This window comes from Microcebus murinus, chromosome 18 (assembly GCF_040939455.1).
Source record: "Microcebus murinus isolate Inina chromosome 18, M.murinus_Inina_mat1.0, whole genome shotgun sequence".
NCBI lineage: Eukaryota > Metazoa > Chordata > Mammalia > Primates > Cheirogaleidae > Microcebus > Microcebus murinus.
The window spans coordinates 22,199,399-22,211,927 of record NC_134121.1 but is presented as its reverse complement, the minus strand read 5'-3'; the positions used below and the strand labels follow the sequence as shown (position 1 = coordinate 22,211,927).

The window sequence follows — 12,529 nt, the reverse complement described above, 5'->3', positions numbered from 1 at the left end:
TGAAACAGGAAGGAAGCAATCTTCCTCCACAACCCATTCTAGAAGATGTCAGAATGTCTAGAAGATGAAGCAAAGATGTCAAGTATAAAGCACTCCTCTGGAGGCCTGGCAGCTGAGTGCAAGCCTTTTATTTAAAAACTTCAAACCACCCACACATTTTGATCACCATCTGGCTTTTTCTTAAACGTAAATTCCAATATAATTTTACAGCTGGTATTTCCAGAAGCACAATTAGACCCAGAAATCAACACTAGCACTACCTTCGGAAAGTGCTTCAGAATTCAATTCTTGACTTCTGAACAGAATCAAGTAGTAACCTAAAGCAAGCCAAGTGAGCTGCAGACATCACAGAGAAAGACAGATCCCCTTGGCAGAGCCTCTCTGCAAGCTCTCAGCCAGCTTTTTTACCACCAGCTGGTAAGCTAGGTCAGCTACTTACAGGGGGTGAGAGGTTACGGTAGAACAGTGAACACAGAACTTAAGGTTTTCAAGCTCTCCTGGGGTACCTGCACAAGTGCTAGCATTTCCCAGACTACTTCCAATTAAGGAACAAACCCTGTTCCAAAGTACCTTCATCTCTGCTCCCCACCCCACGCCCGCCCCAAGCTTGCCTCTGTCAGAAGACTTCCAGGGGTTTTATTAGAGTTATGATGTCACACTCTGCGTTCTTGGGTGGCATCTGATAAAGGGCTATCTGCCTCAGTATGTCAGTGCCTGTAGAAAAACCTCAGCTGTATTATACTGCTTGTTCCTACTTACATATAAGAACACTGAAGAGTAGGTAAAAAACGGAAGAGGAAGACTCATCATATATTTTTTTTTGAGACAGAGTTTCGCTTTGTTGCCCAGACTAGAGTGAGTGCCATGGCATCTAGCTCACAGAAACCTCAAACTCCTGGGCTCAAGCAATCCTGCTGCCTCAGCCTCCCGAGTAGCTGGGACTACAGGCATGCGCCACCATGCCCGGCTAATTTTTTGTATGTATATTTTTAGTTGGTCAATTAATTTCTTTTTTCTTTTTTTTTTTGAGATAGAGTCTTGCTTCGTTGCCCAGGCTAGAGTGAGTGCCGTGGCATCAGCCTAGCTCACAGCAACCTCAAACTCCTGGGTTCAAGCAATCCTCCTGCCTCAGCCTCCCGAGTAGCTGGGACTACAGGCATGTGCCACCATGCCCGGCTAATTTTTTCTATATATATTAGTTGGCCACTTAATTTCTTTCTATTTTTAGTAGAGACGGGGTCTCGCTCTTGTTCAGGTTGGTTTCGAACTCCTGACCTCGAGATATCCACCCGCCTCAGCCTCCCAGAGTGCTAGGATTACAGGCACCAGGCGCGGTGAGCCACCGCGCCCGGCCTCATCATATGTTTTTGTGAGAAAAAGAGGGGGTGAGAAGATAAAGTACTGGCAAAGGAATTTTTCCTGGGGAATGGGAGATAAAATGATCTTTAGAAAATCCACTTTCCTGCATAGTCTCACCACCTACAATCTAGTATTTTCCAGTACTTTTTCATTAGTTTTCTCCTGCTTTCCTTTCCCTGCCTTCAACCTCCACCTTCTAAAATAAAATACACACACGCACACACAACCCAGGTTGACTAGCCTACCATCTCATTCATGCTGTGGCTCAAAAATGACATTTATGGACCTTTTTTTTGAGACAGAGTCTCACTTTGTTGCCCGGGCTAGAGTACCTTGGTGTCAGCCTAGCTCACAGCAACCTCAAACTCCTGGGCTCAAGCAATCCTTCTGTCCCAGCCTCCTGAGTAGCTGAGACTACAGGCATGTGTCATCATGCCCGGCTAATTTTTTCTATATATATTAATTGGCCAATTAATTTCTTTCTATTTATAGTAGAAACGGGGTCTCACTCTTGCTCAGGTTGGTTTCGAACTCCTGAGCTCAAATGATCCGCCCACCTCGGCCTCCCAGAGTGCTAGGATTACAGGCATGAGCCACCAAGCCCGCCCTTATGGACTTTAATTAAAAAGTGAAATTGGGGGGGAGGGGGCAGGGAGGGGCCAGGGGCAATATTTGTAACCCTAACAATATTTGTACCTCCATAATATGATGAAATAAAAGAAAAAAAAAGTGAAATTAGGGGAAGTGTTATCTTTGAGACCGTAGGTAAAGAAAGAAAATGTTATGCTCGTTATTATTTGACTCCATTTTATAACATAACATCCAATACTGAAAATCCTAAAAATTACACCTTATGAGAATATGGTTAATATTGGGAAACTATATTAATTAAAAGTCATTATCAGTATCTCTAAGTCTTCTCATCCATGAGCCAAAGGCTTACCTAAAAAAGCTACTTTTGATAACAGTGGGGAAAAGTTTTATCCTACTCCCTGTTCCTTTACTGCTAGAGTCCAAGAAATTTAGCTTAAAACCTAAGGGAGACACCAAAATACTGTTCTGGGCAAAATAAACAGCACCAAAGATGGCAAAACTTACAGGTTTATCAAATCACACTGCAAAATCAGTCATCTTTATAGTCTGTTTCAATGAAACAATCTATTCAATAGATAATTTTGTTAGCCCAATTATCTGTGAACCCCCAACTAAACTGTACTTTCCACTATTTGCCCAACCTGAACAACCGTTAGCTATTGCTCAAAAGCCTTAGCACTCTGGGAGGTCAAGGCGGGAGGATCACTTGAGGTCAGGAGTTCGAAACCAGCCTGAGCAAGAGCGAGACCCTATATCTACTATAAATAGAAAGAAATTAAGTGGCCAACTAATATATATAGAAAAAATTAGCCGGGCATGGTGGCACATGCCTGTAGTCCCAGCTACTCGGGAGGCTGAGGCAAGAGGATTGCTTGAGCCCAGGAGTTTAATGTTGTTGTGAGCTAGGCTGACGCCATGGCACTCTAGCCTGGGCAACAATGCGAGACTCTGTCTCAAAAAAAGAAAAGAAAAAAAATTTAAATAAATAAATAAGTAAATTTTTTTTTTTTTTTTTTTTTTTTGCGACAGAGTCTCACTTTGTTGTCCAGGCTAGAGTGAGTGCCGTGGCGTCAGCCTAGCTCACAGCAACCTCAAACTCCTGGGCTTGAGTGATCCTTCTGCCTCAGCCTCCCGAGTAGCTGGGACTACAGGCATGCGCCACCATGCCCGGCTAATTTTTTATATATATATCAGTTGGCCAATTAATTTCTTTCTATTTATAGTAGAGACGGGGTCTCGCTCTTGCTCAGGCTGGTTTTGAACTCCTGACCTCGAGCAATCCGCCCGCCTCGGCCTCCCAAGAGCTAGGATTACAGGCGTGAGCCACAGCGCCCGGCCAATAAATAAGTAAATTTGCTCTTAAAAAAAAAAGAGCAAGACCCCGGCTCTACTGAAAAAAATAGCCAGGCGTAGTGGTGCACACCTGTAGTCCCAGCTACTCGGGAGGCTGAGGCAGGAGGATTGCTTCAGCCCAGGAGTTTGAGGTTGCTGCTGTGAGCTAGGCTGATGCCACGGCACTCTAGCAGCCCAAGCAACAGAGACTCTGTCTGAAAAAACAAACAAACAAACAAATAACCTCTTTAATCCAACAGGGACCTAAAAGTCACTTATAGTTGTGACCTCCCAGCTCCAGGCTAGAAGAAAGAGCAGGGAAGAGAGATGGAAATTCACTTTGGATTTATTTTGTTGAAACCCCAGAACTGTACCTGCTACAAACCATCTTTATGCTGGTAAACATACAAGACTCAAGGGGCTAGGAAACCTACTCCTAAACTATACCCTTAGATCACGTCACAACAGGTCCTCTTCCTATCCTGTTTCCCACCCCCATCCTGGTCCCCAAAGGTGCTTTCTATACCAATGCTTTCTTTGGCAAGGATGCTTCTTCCTGGATCCACTTATTATTTAAAATCTCATATTTCACCCAGAGCATTCTCTTGAATTCCTTGTTATTTAGGCACCAGAAGTATTCTCTCTGGACATTCTCTCACATGAGTGTGACCTTCCTAAAGAGCAAAGGTTGTTTTTTTAATTATCCTTCCAAATTACAGAGTCAGGAACAAGATTATTCACATAACAGATATTTAGTAACTATTACTGGCTCACATTTCTGAAGGATAGCACATACCAGGATCTGAAGCTTACTTAAATTTATATCCATCCTTGAGGCACATGGATAATATAAGTGCTAATGAGCATCTGTGTGTGTGCTTGACCAGGCACCTGTATCTGTGTGTGTGTAGGTACCTTCACTATGGGACTGAGAGAGTAGATAAAAATGCCTGGGTACTTTTTATAAAAACACCTGGGTACTACACTTCTGCACAGTATTGAAAAGTATCATTTGGCTTCTGTACTTCAATCCCTATTAAGTGAAAATGAGTGTGCCTAAAATTGGGAATAAGCAGGCTGTTTTGTTGTGGGCAGCTAACTCAGAACTTGCAATTGTGCAATATGTTATATAATAGGCTTGAGTTTCCAAGGCCCTATCAAGGCTGGATCACTGTAACTTGAGCTGAACCACCTCTGAAAGGTAGAGTGAACTCTGCCCATTTAATCACATTCATAATCATATGCAGAGCTGTCAGACTGGGTAGATTTTTGCTCATAGGTATCTGGGACTGTGCCCAGCAAGACAATGAGAGTAACAAAAAACTAGGAGAATTCTACCAAACATTAAAGAACAACTAGTAACAATCCTTCTAAAACTTTTCCAAAATAATCAAAGAAAAGGGAATACTTCCAAACTTACAACGTTAGCATTATCCTGATATCAAACCAAGACAAGGACACTACAAAAAAGGAAAATTACAGGACAATATCCCTGATGGACATATATGCAAAATTCCTCAACAAAATATACTAGCAAACCAAATTCAATAGCACATTAAAAGGATCACTCATCATGATAAGGTGGGATTTATTCTGGGGTTCAAAGATGGTTCAACATACACAAATCTATAAATGTCATGAACCATATTAGCAGAATGAAGGACAAAACTGTATGATCATCTTGATAGATGCAGAAAGAACACATGACAAAATTCAACATCCTTTCATGATAATAACTCTCAACAAATTAGGTACAGAAAATTTACCTCAACACAATAAAGGCCTTATCTGACAAGCCTTCAGCTAACATCATACTAATGGTTAACAGCTGAAAGCTTTTCCTCTAAGATCAGGGACAAAATAAGGCCCACTCTTGCCACATTTGTTCAGCATAGTACTGGAAGTGTTAGCCAGAGCAATTAGACAACAAAAAGAAAAAAAGGCATCCAAGGCCAGGCGCTGTGGCTCACGCCTGTAATCCTAGCTCTTGGGAGGCCGAGGCGGGCGGATTGCTCAAGGTCAGGAGTTCAAAACCAGCCTGAGCAAGAGCGAGACCCCGTCTCTACTATAAATAGAAAGAAATTAATTGGCCAACTGATATATATATAAAAAAAAAAAAAATTAGCCGGGCATGGTGGCGCATGCCTGTAGTCCCAGCTACCCGGGAGGCTGAGGCAGAAGGATCACTCGAGCCCAGGAGTTTGAGGTTGCTGTGAGCTAGGCTGACGCCACGGCACTCACTCTAGCCTGGGCAACAAAGCGAGACTCTGTCTCAAAAAAAAAAAAAAAAAAAAAAAAAAAGGCATCCAAATCAAAAAGGAAGAAGTAACAATGGCTCTGTTTGTAGATGATGTGATTTTATTTTATTTTATTTTATATTATATTATTATTATTATTTTTTTTTTTGAGACAGAGTCTCACTTTGTTGCCCAGGCTAGAGTGAGTGTCATGGCGTCAGCCTAGCTCACAGCAACCTCAAACTCCTGGGCTCAAGCAATCCTGCCTCAGCCTCCCAAGTAGCTGGGACTACAGGCATGCACCAGTATGCCTGGCTAATTTTTTCTATATATATGTTAGCTGGCCAATTAATTTCTTTCTATTTATAGTAGAGACAGAGTCTCGCTCTTGTTCAGGTTGGTTTCAAACCCAAGCTCAAATGATCTGCCCATCTCAGCCTCCCAGAGAGCTAGGATTAAAGGCATGAGCCACCCCGGCCAATGATGTGATTTTATATATGGAAAACCCTAAAGACTCCACCAAAAACTGTTAGAAACGATAAACAAATTCAGTAATGTTGAAGGATACAAAATCAACATACAAAAATCAGCAGTGTTTCTAGATACTAAAGAAAACAATCCCACTTGCAATAGCTACAAAAGGAAAATATTTAGGAATATACTTAACCGAGCAGGTGAAAGACTTGTACACTGAAACTATAAAACAATGATTAGGTGGTACAAGCCTGTAGTCCCAGCTATTGGAGGGGAGGGGGGAGGTGAGAGGATCACTTGAGCCTAGAAGTTGGAGTCTGCAGTGAGCTATGATCCAACCACTGCACTCCAGCCTGGGTGACAGAACAAGACCTCATCTAAAAAAAAATAAATAAATAGGCCCTCTAACCCAGTCTGGAATCTGACCTCTTTCTTTCCTCCCTTCCCCTTCCTCCCTTCCTCCCTTCCCCTTCCTCCCTTCCTCCCTTCTTTCTTCCCTCCCTCCCTCCCTCCCTCCCTCCCTCCCTCCCTCCCTCCCTCCCTCCCTTCCTTCCTTCCTTCCTTCCTTCCTTCCTTAAGAGGCAGAGTTCTCATGCTGTTGCCCAGGCTGGAGTGAAGTGGCACCATCATAGCTCACTATATCCTCCAACTCCTGGGCTCAACCAATCCTCCCACCTCAGCCTCCCAAGTAGTTGGGACTACAGGTGCATGCAGCCAGCCACAACAGGCTTAGAGTCTGACTTTCAAGTTTGAAGGGTGACAGAAACTTAAGAGACTTAAGGTCATTTAGAAAGCTTGCTCTATTCTAGGCACACAACTCATGAAGTGTTATTGTGAAATAAGTCTAGACAAAAGCTTCTGGGTTTGTGTACACCTGTGTTTCCTGACCCTGTTGCATTATCATGTACTGTGATGAAGTACTGGTGCATAGGTGTCTTCTGTGTCTAGAATTTCTAATCAAAGTTCATTGCTGGGTTTAAAATTTTTAAGAGGCATTTATAAACCTGTATTTTTGCTATGTAATGAATTATATGCTTTATACTGCATAAAAGGGTTCTTTATCAAAACTGCAGAGAATGGCTTAAGTAAAATTTTAAATAGGTGTTGAAGAGTTATGAATGGAAGCAGTAGAAGAGATAGGATCCACAGTAACACTGAGTGCATGTGAAGGCGGTGAAGAAACAATTCCTTATTTCAGTTAACGTATCAAGAGTGTTAAAAAAAAAAAAAAAAGAAAGAAAGAAACAATTCCTAACACAGTTATTTGTGGAGAAATATAAGCAACAACTAAATATATACAGAAATGGCATAGGCTGGGCGCGGTGGCTCACGCCTGTAATCCTAGCACTCTGGAAGGCCGACGCGGGCGGATTGCTTGAGGTCAGGAGTTCAAAACCAGCCTGAGCAAGAGCAAGACCCTGTCTCTACTATAAATAGAAAGAAATTAATTGGCCAACTAATATATATAGAAAAAATCAGCCAGACATGGTGGTGCATGCCTGTAGTCCCAGCTACTCAGGAAGCTGAGGCAGGAGAATCACTTGAGCCCAGGAGTTTGAGGTTGCTGTGAGCTAGGCTGACGCCATGACACTCACTCTAGCCTGGGCAACAAAGTGAGACTCTGCCCAAAAAAAATAAAGAAATGGCATAACTAGCCAGTCATTCAAGAAAGGTAAATTAAATGGAATGAAAATTTTTTGATTAAAAATTGACAAACATGTTTGGGGAAAAAAATCTAAAACATACTGAGTTAAGGAGGGAGGGAGGGAGGGAGGGAGGGAGGGAGGAAGGAAGGAAGGAAGGAAGGAAGGAAGGAAGGAAGGAAGGAAGGAAGGAAGGAAGGAAGGAAGGAAGGAAGGAAGGAAACCTCGTTGTATCTTTTGGAGTGCAACAGTTTTGACACTCTTTCCTCCCATTATACACAAAAAGTTTGAAATGACATCATAAACTGTATCTCCAACTTCCTGAAAAGTACCCACTATAGCTGGCTTCTCCACTTTCATACCAACAGCAGCTGGTTGACAGAGTCTTACTTAATCTACAGCAGAAAGGCTTTCAGTAACAACCAATGAAGAGCTTTGAAGTAGTACAAGGATGATGTTTATCACTCCCCCTTTCTCTCCTTTCCAATTTAGTGTGATCTGCAAAGTTTGGAGGAAGAGCAGTGTTTTATGGCCCTTCTCCAAGCAAGCAGCCATAAATTTTATTCCCTTATTTTAAACAAACACTAACAAAAACAGGCTCTTAAAATGCACTGCCATACTCCCTGAAAACTTATTCTCAACCAAATTTTTATGCAGTTATGTCCAGATATCCAAGGACACTCATAAGCCCTTAGAAGAGAAACTAGCAACAAAGGACACTAAGGCATGCAATTTCCAAAATGAAAGCAGCAGCAGTTACCAGGAAATCTAGTAACAGCCCCAGCTAGATTCAACTTCAGTCTTTTGCATTTTAAGAAGATATGATTTTGCTATAAACCCATTTATTTTTCATGGTAACCATCAAGAATACTGAAAGGGGCTGGTCCGATGGTACTGCGTTATCAGAACTTATTAACATTAGTGTCACTAAAGTATTCAACCCCCCACTGCTAAATCTGACTGGCTTAAAAAAAAAAAAAGAATACTGAAGGGAAAATTTGAAAGGAAAGAACAAAGGGACCTACGAGTCATCTTCAGAGAAAGACAAACTATTTCCCTTTTTTAATCCCTCTTTCTCCACCTAGTAAGGATTGTTTCCAATTATGCAACTTTCTATTTGAATAACATACTAAAATTTCCATAGAGCTAAGAAATGTGTCCTTAGTATCCTACTGATTTTAAAAGTGCCCAAACTAACAGTTTTCTTTTGCACTTAGGATTTAAAATTCAACCAAGAGACCAGAATGCACCTTGCCAATTACTATAATCTTATTAATACAATTAGCACATATGGCTGTGAATGGCATTTAGTTCTATTTCAGTCTATTTTCCCCACCCGCAGCAGTGAACTCAAGAGTATGATCTCAGAATATAAAAAGCCATTAAGACTGCTCCTAATAGATTCCTTTAAAATATGATCCTACACAGTACTTCAAAGGAAGGACAATGTTTCAATTGTGAGATGGATTTTCACTATACTTTGACTTTTTGTCTAAAAGAGGTCTGGAAAAAAAATAACTGCAGTAGAGGAAGAGAATGAAATGTGTCATACTGCTTATTAAAGTACATCAAGTTCATACTTCAGTCTTGGGATAGCTGCATCCAAAAACTGACTTGCAAGTAATTATCACCACTATCTGCAATAAGAGTTAATTGGACATAATTGAACTAATGCCCTAATCAGAGGGAAGCTGCAACTGGCTTAGAGCCCACTCCTCCTGCTCCTTCAGTCTGCAAATGAAACTGCTAATGATAATTTGTGGACAAACATGAAATTGCTCTCATGGTTTCCCCACTGCACATCAGTTAACTCCAGCTAATGCCCAGAATGTTGGGCCAGGAGAAAAATCATTAACCAGTACTTCCTTTGATAAAGATGAATTTTAATAATAACTAAGCCCATTAGGGCTGAGGGTTGCTGAGAATTGTTAAATTTCCCCTTGACACCCCAAGTAAAAAACTGTGGTCTGATCTCCACATCCTAGTAGTATGCACTAGATGTACCTTGTGCTACTAGTATGTAGTAATAGGAAAAGACATTGTACAAGGCCAGAAGCTACTCTTACACTAATAATTTATCTTCTTCTAAGAGAATCCTGGATAATCTCATTTTTTGACAGGCAAATGGCATTGTTGATCTGTTTCAATAGCAAAGATTAAATCGCTTCTAAACAGACTTTGGAGTGACAGATTCCTGCTGCCTGACTCATTTACCTCCAATTCTGGACAAGAGCTGTGCCCTTTCCCCTAGAATTTAGTATCAGACTCTACTTTCAACTGTGTCTACAGCCTGAAGGAGCTTAGACTCCTAAGAGTGTTGTAGAGTCTCAGGAAGTCACTCTATTTTACAGCAGGGGAAAATTGTAGCCTTTATATCAACAGTGATGTGTAAGGTGGGCGGGAGATCAGTACCCTAGTGAGGCAAACAGAAGGTAAAAGACAAAAGCAAGTACAAAGTGCTACCACTGCTTATTTTTGTTTTAATCTATCCAAGATAGCAATTCATACCTCTGCCTATTTGCTCTTAAGTAATTTGGTCAAGGAGGTGTTAACAGCTAGAAATTAATGCAATCAGAACCTCTCCTGGCCTGGTGTGGTAGGTCACTCCTGTAATCCTAGCCCTTGGAGAGGCCTAGGTAGGAAGATCACTTGAGGCCAGGAGTTTGTGGCTGCACTGAGCTAGGATAGAGCCACTGCACACCAGCCTGAGCAACAGACTGAGACCTTGTCTCAAAAAAAGCAAAAAACAAAACGAAACAAAAAACCCCTCCCAAATAAGCAGCTGGACACATCCATTTGATACAAGTTATTTTAGAAGGTTAAACTTCACTTTCTCTAGTCATTTAAAATACAACACTCTCTGATATAAAATATGGAAAAGCTTAGGAACAGCTCAGCCAGGACCAAAAACACAGAGAAGAAAGCAATCATTACAGTGAAGGACCTAGAAACTATAATATGGATAGTAAATAGAAACACGAATTTAGCCTGGAAAACACTTAGTAGGAATATCATTCATTCATTCATGTATTCATTCACTGAATACCAACTATCTATCAGGCACTGTGATAATACTATGTATTGAGAATACAAATATGACAAACAAAATCTCTGATGAGAAATGTGAATAAAGTTGCTTGAAAACCCAGAGAATTAAACAAATACTTCAAGGGGACAGTGAGAAAGAAGGGAGAGCAAAAACAAAGATCAATGAAGACTTCGTGAGAATTTGCCAGACTGAGAAGGCCACCATAGGCAGGAAAAGCTAGTATAATTAAAGGCATACAGTTGTAAAACTAAATGGCTTCTTTGGGGAAGCACAGAGCATCTGGTATGGAGAGAAGAGTGTTGGGTATATGTGCTAAGCCTGGAGATGAGCCTAATGTGTCAAATTATATTTCATAGTAGAAAGACAGAATAGCAGGCCCAGCACGGTGGCTCACGCCTGTAATCCTAGCACTCTGAGAGGCCGAGGCGGGCGGATTATTTCAGCTCAGGAGTTCAAGACCAGCCTGAGCAAGAGCAAGACCCCGTCTCTACTAAAAATAGAAAGAAATTAGCTGGACAACTAAAACTATATATATAAAAAATTAGCAGGCATGGGGGTGCATGCCTGTAGTCCCAGCTACTTGGGAAGCTGAGGCAGTAGGATCACTTGAGCCCATCAGTTTGAGGTTGCTGAGAGCTAGGCTGACGCCATGGCACTTTAGCCCAGGCAACAGAGTGAGACTCTGTCTCAAAAAAAAAAAGAAAAAGAAAAAAAAAAGGACAGAATAGTAGATTAAGAACAGAGCTGATCTACCAGTAAGATGTGTTTAAAAAATAAAGAAAAAAAAGTAGAAAAAATTTAAGAACTTTATAAAATTTAAAAAAGAAAGAAGAACAGAACTGAGCTGGAGTCATGGCTCAATGTTCTTACCATTAGATTAGCATGAAAGTAGACCCACCACCACACAGAATATTTGTGATGATTAAATAAGATTACATTTGTAAGGAGCTTAGTATAGTGCCTATGCTTAACGATGATAGTTATAACTATCATTAGTTAACATTAGACTTTATCCTGCAAAAGCCATGGAGAGGTAGGGACAGGTCTTAAGTAGAGTAACATAATCAGAGGTCTATATTAAGTAAATCTGCTGGAAATGTGAAAGACAAAGACTATCCGGCTATAAGGACTTTAAGGTAAGAGATGATAAAGATCTCAACTAAGGGTGTCATAAAAGGGATGGCACAGAAAGGAGTAGCTTTATCTCTAAGCACCAGAGATCAAAAATAGGCTAATAATTTAAAGGCTGAAGAAAGGCAACTATAAGTGTACATAAAGAACAATCTGGGCCAGGCGCGGTGGCTCACGCCTGTAATCCTAGCACTCGGGGAGGCCGAGGCGGGTGGATTGCTCGAGGTCAGGAGTTCAAAAACCAGCAAGAGCGAGACCCCATCTCTACTATAAATAGAAAGAAATTAATTGGCCAACTAATATATATAGAAAAAATTAGCCGGGCATGGTGGTTGCATGCCTGTAGTCCCAGCTACTCGGGAGGCTGAGGCAGAAGGATTGCTTGAGCTCAGGAGTTTGAGGTTGCTGTGAGCTAGGCTGACGCCACGGCACTCACTCCAGCCTGGGCAACAAAGCGAGACTCTGTCTCAAAAAAAAAAAAGAACAATCTGAGCTTGTTCAACAGTGGCATAGAAATATTGAAGCAAGTGCTTGCTTTGGCAACACATATACTAAAATTGGAATGACATAGAGAAGATTAGCATGGCCCCTGCAATTTAAAAAAAAGAAATACTGAAACAAGTCTATGGCCATACCACCCTGAACGCACTGCACCTGATCTCATCTGATCTCAGCAGCTAAGCAGATTCGGGTCTGGTTAGTACTTGGAT

At 41.3% G+C, this 12,529-nt stretch overlaps 1 protein-coding gene and 1 pseudogene across 6 annotated transcripts in view; one reads left to right on the top strand and one right to left on the bottom strand.

Moving 5' to 3' along the window:
- The window catches only part of FAM222B (family with sequence similarity 222 member B), a 69,837-nt gene that overhangs the window by 17,527 nt on the left and 39,781 nt on the right, over nt 1-12,529 (bottom strand). The gene's annotated exons all lie outside the window — the stretch shown is intronic.
- LOC142862279 (uncharacterized) lies at nt 12,347-12,446 on the top strand (annotated as a pseudogene).